This window comes from Ischnura elegans, chromosome 1, assembly GCF_921293095.1.
Source record: "Ischnura elegans chromosome 1, ioIscEleg1.1, whole genome shotgun sequence".
Taxonomy (NCBI): Eukaryota; Metazoa; Arthropoda; class Insecta; order Odonata; family Coenagrionidae; genus Ischnura; species Ischnura elegans.
The window spans coordinates 155201349-155208033 of NC_060246.1; positions in this window are offsets into that span (position 1 = coordinate 155201349).

Here is a 6685-nt window from a genome sequence, read left to right on the forward strand (position 1 = left end):
GTAACAGTGTATACTGATGCAATCCTGAATCAGGGTGCTGTCGTCATCCCTGAATGGCAGCTGAATCAATCTTCTATGATACCTAAATTATCATACATTAATGCCTGTGAGATTTATGCTGCCTTAGTTGGTTTACAGAAAGCGTTGGACTTATTGAACGCCTTAAATCTTACTAATATTCAAAATATTCTTAACCCTTTCACTGCTGTGGACGTACCTAGTACGTCCGCACGACAGACTGCGGTGGACGTACTTTTTCTTCCTCCCTGCCATACGGTCAGCACTTCCACGAAGCACTTCGAAGGGACCCACTAATCCAGGACCCTTTCCTCGACGAACTCACCCACGCAAGACCGTCTCACCGGCCCTACCAGTGGGGGCCCTACCTCCGGAAAAGTGACCGCTCTGACTGCAATTTGAAAATCAATCAATCAATCCGATCATCACAATATGATTGTTTTCATCGCACTCCTGCCAATCAAGCAATAAAGTGCGTCTTTGAACCGTGTCTCTGCGATAAAAAATAACGATTTTGTTAACTTTGATATAATGGCCATTTTCCGGTGGTTTGCAGCCACGTTTTGTTGCAAAGTTAACAAAATCGTTATTTTTTATCGCAGAGACACGGTTCAAAGACTTACTTGATTGCTTGATTGGCAGGAGTGCGATGAAAACTATCATATTTCGATGATCGGATTGATAGATTGATTTTCAAATTGCAGTCAGAGCGGTCACTTTTCCGGAGGTAGGGCCCCCGCTGGTAGGGCCGAGGAGACGGTCCTGCGAGGGTGAGTTCGTCGAGGATAGGGTCGGGGATTAGTGACCCTTCGGAGGGTGTACCACACCCATCCTGGAAGTAACTGCTCCATGGGCCCAGGAGACGCATTTTAACATTTTCGCCGCATGTGAGGAGAAGGTTTCCGGAGATTGAACAGCAGTGAAAGGGTTAAATCTCACTAATATTCGAAATGTTTGTTGACAGTACCGTTGTACTATATGCCCTTCAATGGGGCCAATCTTGTGTATATCACCTCACCCCATGCATTGTTCAAATGTATATTAATACTATAATATAAGAAATTAAGTCACACAGCGTGACCTGGTCCTGGATACCCTCTGCACTCAATCCAGCCGACTTGCCCTCGCGAGCCGTGCCTGCTTGTATGTAGAAGTCAGCCATATTGACCAACTGCCGCATATAGGCGGGCGCGCGCCCGCGAGCGTCAGTTGCTCAGGAATTGAGAAACAGAGAGGGTCCCCAGTGCCAGCAGCAAGATTCGATTCGAGGGCCAACCGATCCCTATTCGTAGCTATGCACTACATCTATGGGGTTCCCAAGCGTGAAGTTACGCCGCCTTTAAATGGAAGGGAGGGGATTGGAGCGGAGATTTCGGCCACACGGCAAGCCATGGGCAGAGGTGTAGCATGTCGCGTTTAGTAGCTTATAAGGTCTAACACTATTATCATTCTCACCACGTATACAATCATCAATTGTATAGGTCCCTTTTTACAATATAATCATTACGCCTCTCTGTTTATCCTTTCCAGTGTAAATATATAGACTATGCCTCACTTTAATTCTACTATGTGTGGTTCCATAAAGCTCAGCTTATCGTGTTTTTACAATGTATTACATCGTTCCTGCCGCCTCCCCACTAAAGTCACGTCCACTCCGCGTTCTCCCTCTTTCGTGGTCCATCAGGGTGTGGTTATCCTCGTGTGTCTCGGTGGTTGTTTCCTCACTGTATTTTTTTGAAATTGTTCATGCAGAATGCTCCTCTTATCGCGCCTGTAGTGTGATGTTCGATGATGCACGTCCTTGGTCCTTTAAACTCCTTGATGACATATGGCCCTTCGAAGAACGGAAGGAACCCTTGGTATATACCTCTATCCTTGTCTGATACTGGGCAGGTGAGTAAAAGTGTTTTCTCCCCCACATTTAATGCTGTCAGTTTCCACTTGTTTTGCCGGTTCACCCTCTCGGTCCTATATTTTCCAATTTTATTATTTTCTGTTCTGTTCTTTTTATCATTTCCGGTACATTCAGTGTTTCTTCTTGGCTTGCGATCCATAGCCATTCCTCCCATACTCTTCCTTATATGGTCTAACAAGGGGAGACCACGTACCTTGGTCCGCCTTTTTCAATGCCGTATATTTTATGGCCTTTAGAATGGTGAACACATCTGAACTAGTATTTATTCCGTTGAATGGGCTTTAGTATGGCTCTCTCATCTCCTGGATCCATCCTTAACACACCTTGTGATTTGCATTATTGCACCCCCGTCCAGATCGGTCACATTGCTGGTAAACTGCTGATTGAATTTCCTCACCATCCTCTTCTCTGTTTCTTCTACCTTCTTCTTAATCTCTTTAATCCCTGCCTTCAGGTTTGCTTGGCTTCAATAAAATTCTTCGAATTTCTCGCAAGTCTCACCAAACTTTGTCCCTACTTCATCGATTATTTCTTCCATCTGGTCGCGTATTTCCTCCATTTTCTTCTCTTGCTTGGCGATTCTCCCACCATATTCTCGCTGTAACGTCGTAAGCCCTTCGTTGATATTCATTATCGTCTCCTCTAACTTTTTGTCTCTTTCTTCATGTTTGATATCTTGTCTCTCCATTTCTGCCTCTAACTGACTATCTCACCTCTACTGTTTTTCCACCAGCTGTCTTATTAGCACCCGTAGGTCACTGTATCCTTGCTCCTCCGTCTCCATATCAAACTAATGTGGTTCTATATCCATCCCTTCTTTTGTAAAAAGTGATCGTAAACGCTCTTGCAGCTTTATTTTTACCCCTTGAGTCGTCCCCAATCCCTCAACTAACTTTGTAAGTCAATATTTTTGAGTTCGTAAAATTTTTCACTCCCGCCATTTTAAATTCCCGCTTTCTACGACGCGACTCGTTTTTCAGGTCCTCTATGGTCAAGATCCTCAGGAGAAGTCGTGCCCTACACGTAATGGCACTGAAATGTAACGTTTTTTATTATCACACCTTAAAACACAAACGTCACAGACACAAAATTAAAACACCTTTAAAAGTTTCCACGGCAAAGCTCTTAGCGGCGAAGAGACACCCGCACGCCACAACTTTTACAGCCATACTCTGCTTCGCCGTCCACAACAATCTCCGTCAACCATCACTTGCCTCATTGTTCCTCTCCCACCAATTGTCACATCAACACTCAACTCACATTTAACTCAATATCAATTGTTACAACTTCTTAGCCTAAATTACGAAAACAAAATCGGATCTCGGCCATTTTAAGATGCTTACCTTCAGCCTGAAAGTGTTAAGCTGTTACGCAAAACAAATACTTATCACTTGAACAGCAAAATAAACATAGGCGAGAGTTACCTATATTGAACGAATTTTTGGCTTTCATATTTTAAAGGTTCATTAACGGGAAATTATCTACTTTTAAAAATATTATCCCTTTCAAAATGTCTCAATGATCATGCATAGGGAAAAACTACCTCAATGAATGCTTAGAAATATTCAATTTATAAGTCAATATAAATTTTGGTGTGGAAATTTATATTCATTATGTATTCCGAGTAAAGTTAAGTTGGTTTTCTAAGGTCGTGAAAAGAAAAAATTTTGAAAATCTCTCGCATGTCTTAGAATTCCTTTATTGTGATGAAATTTGCTAAAAGTCAGTACCAAGTCCGTTGGTTATTACTGTTGGTCCGCTAGAAACAATCCCTCTCCCGTCCACAACTACTTCCAGCATCAAATTTTGGTCGCAATTTTAGCCATTAAGATTGTGAATGCCAGTCCATACCTGATTCCAAAATATCACACGAACTTTGTAGCAACAGTAATAGTTAGACCAAATTGTAATGCTTTGGAAAGAAATATATTAAATTCAAAGAAATCCCCTTACCCAAAATTATTTTCTAAAATAAATACTTTACTAGTTTGGGTTAAACACTTCAAATGTGGATTATTTTATCAGCTCAAATGTGCCTAAGGACTTGATATACAAGACATTCCAACTCGAGTAATTTGAATTATCTACAACCACGGTTATAAAAAATATTATAAGTTGACCCTTATCTTCCCCTGGAGGAGGAATCACACTTTTTTCAAGGGAATAAATATTTTAATTAAATCATAGGTTGAGGTTATAATGTAGTACGAGATTAATGTAATTCACAAAATGTATTGCTTTAATGGAAATGGGATTGGAGCCTTAATATTGTAGTCTCAGTCATAACTTGATATGCATAATAAGTATAATTTTTTGCTCAAACTTTTTCAATAGGAACTTTCGTTGCAAGACAACTTTTCATGTTCAAAACGAAAATCGGAAAGGACGCACTGTTATCCTGTATCCTTGGGAAGAAAATAATTTATTTCCGTGATTTAAATCTACAAGGCCCAGTGAAATTGTCCCATGGAATTAGTTGGCCCGATCTTTACCAAGAGACGTGCAATGGTAGCGGACACCCATTGCCACGAGATGGCGATGAATGGTTTCCGACCTTTCCACCGTTTTCCATTTCTTAAGAGATTGCAGGGGGAATATTGGTGGTGTTCGGTTTTTTCCTATTAGTTTAATTCCCCCGCATTTCCATGGAAAATTTGACTCTACAGCTCTCCCGGAAGCGTGGTTTTCCGAGATTTGCACGTAATCAGAATGGAACTTCCATGCTCCATTGGAAGCGATGCACAGGGTAGTAGAAACCAATCATACACGTAACCCTCCAGCCCTCCTGAAACTCTGGCTTACGGAGGGCGGCAGATATCAGAAATTAAAAATTGCGCATTATCTAGCAAGCGGAACGTAGAGCAACCACTCATCCATAATCCACGTGAATTCGGAGGCGGAAAGGGAAACGGTCTGTGAGCAGGATCAGAACGAATACAGATGGTTCGCTTTTAGTCGACTTTTCAGCCCTTTTTTCGACGAGTTATAGGAGATGCAGGGGTATTTGGTTTTATCCTACCATTATTTTGGATCCCCCACCTTCCACTAATAATTATGCCCTCCAGCCGTTCCTGCAGCGTGGTTTTTGAGATTTTCACATTTATGGGATTGAAACCTTGTGATTTTCACGAAAACGTTAATAGTACCATCGCTCAACCGTCATCTGAATGAATTCAGATTCGATGGGAGGTACGGTTTTGAGCGGTAGCGAAATCACGGGGGAAGATTCTGAAAACCTGGATATTATCACCATTTACAAGGGTGAACTCCGTTAATAAAGGTGAATCGGGAATTTTTTTTAGCATTTTTCCTTTGTTTAATTGTTTTCCCCTGCCTTCCATAAAAATTATCCTCCCCGTAGGCTTGGTTTTTCTAAGGCTGCACGTGTCATTAATGAAAATTCCACGTTCTCCAGGAATCTGTGCAAAGCAGCAGTAGTGAACCATCAAGAACGTGAATTTGGAGGCTGTAACTAGATTGAAAGTGGTGAAAGTAAATTTTTCGATGTCGGTGAATTGATGGTATGCATTCTGTCAGGGGAACCAAAGTTCTGAGGTAGCACCAATCATACATCTACATCACCTCTACGCCACCTATAGGATGCGTGGCAGGGGATGATTAATCACCAGCATGCAGCATTCAATTGGATTCCTACATGCACACCACTTGGTCTAAAAAACGTTACGCAAGCTTACAAATTATGCTACCACATGCTATTAGAAAAAATAATAAAATTCAGGAAATTCATTGAGGTATACATTAGTTAGTAGGTTACACTACATGTCAACTAATTCATTTGTGAGTTCTAACACTGTCCTTATAATATCTTATTAATCGTGGAAAATAACCCTTTGAATGTGCTGTTCTACGGTATATCTACCTCATTTTATTTAAGTGATTTGACCTAACATAGTATGTTGGCGTTCGTAAAATATGGTTAACTTCGTCATAATAGAAACTGATCCTAAATTTATCTACAACGTTTATTATATTTTTTCATCTATAGTCTGACATTGTTTCCAATCTGACTGTATCTAATAGGTCAGTTAAACTAACAAGACTATCGTAACGACTAGTCACGTACCTAGCAGTTCTTCTTTGCACGCATTATAACTCTTTTTTAAGCTTATTTAATGAGGAATGCAAAGGCTGTCAGCGTATTCTAAATGGGGTCTAATGAGGAAGAAGTAGCTACTTTCTCTCACTTTGTCATCGCACTTTCCTATTATTCTTCTAACGAAACTCAATTTACGATTGCCTGGACCTGTTATTTCACAAATATGTTTATTTCACGATAGATCATTATTTATTTTCACTCCTACATATTTCACGGATTCAATAGTCTCTTATTGGGTGCCTCGAATAATATAGCTATATTTTGGGCAGTTATTCTTTTTCCAGAAATTTATAACTACGCATTTTTATTTCAAATTTGAATCTGACTGCCATGCATCGCACTACGCTTGGATAGCAGCGAGGTCGTTCGTTACTTCATCCCTATCGTTACTGGAACGGATTCCCCTGTAAACTACAGCGTCGACTACAAATAATTGTAGCTTCCTGTGTTCTAGTTCACCAATGTCGTTTATTTGAAGAAAGAATAAGATTTGGCCTACGCCAAAAGTCACTCTTCTTGAACTTCGTTGGAGACTGCACCATCTAATACCATTTTTTGCTCGCGATCGCTAAAATTTCTCCTATCCAGAAAGTGACACCTTCATCTAGGCTCTTAGATTTCAGTTCTTTTATGAA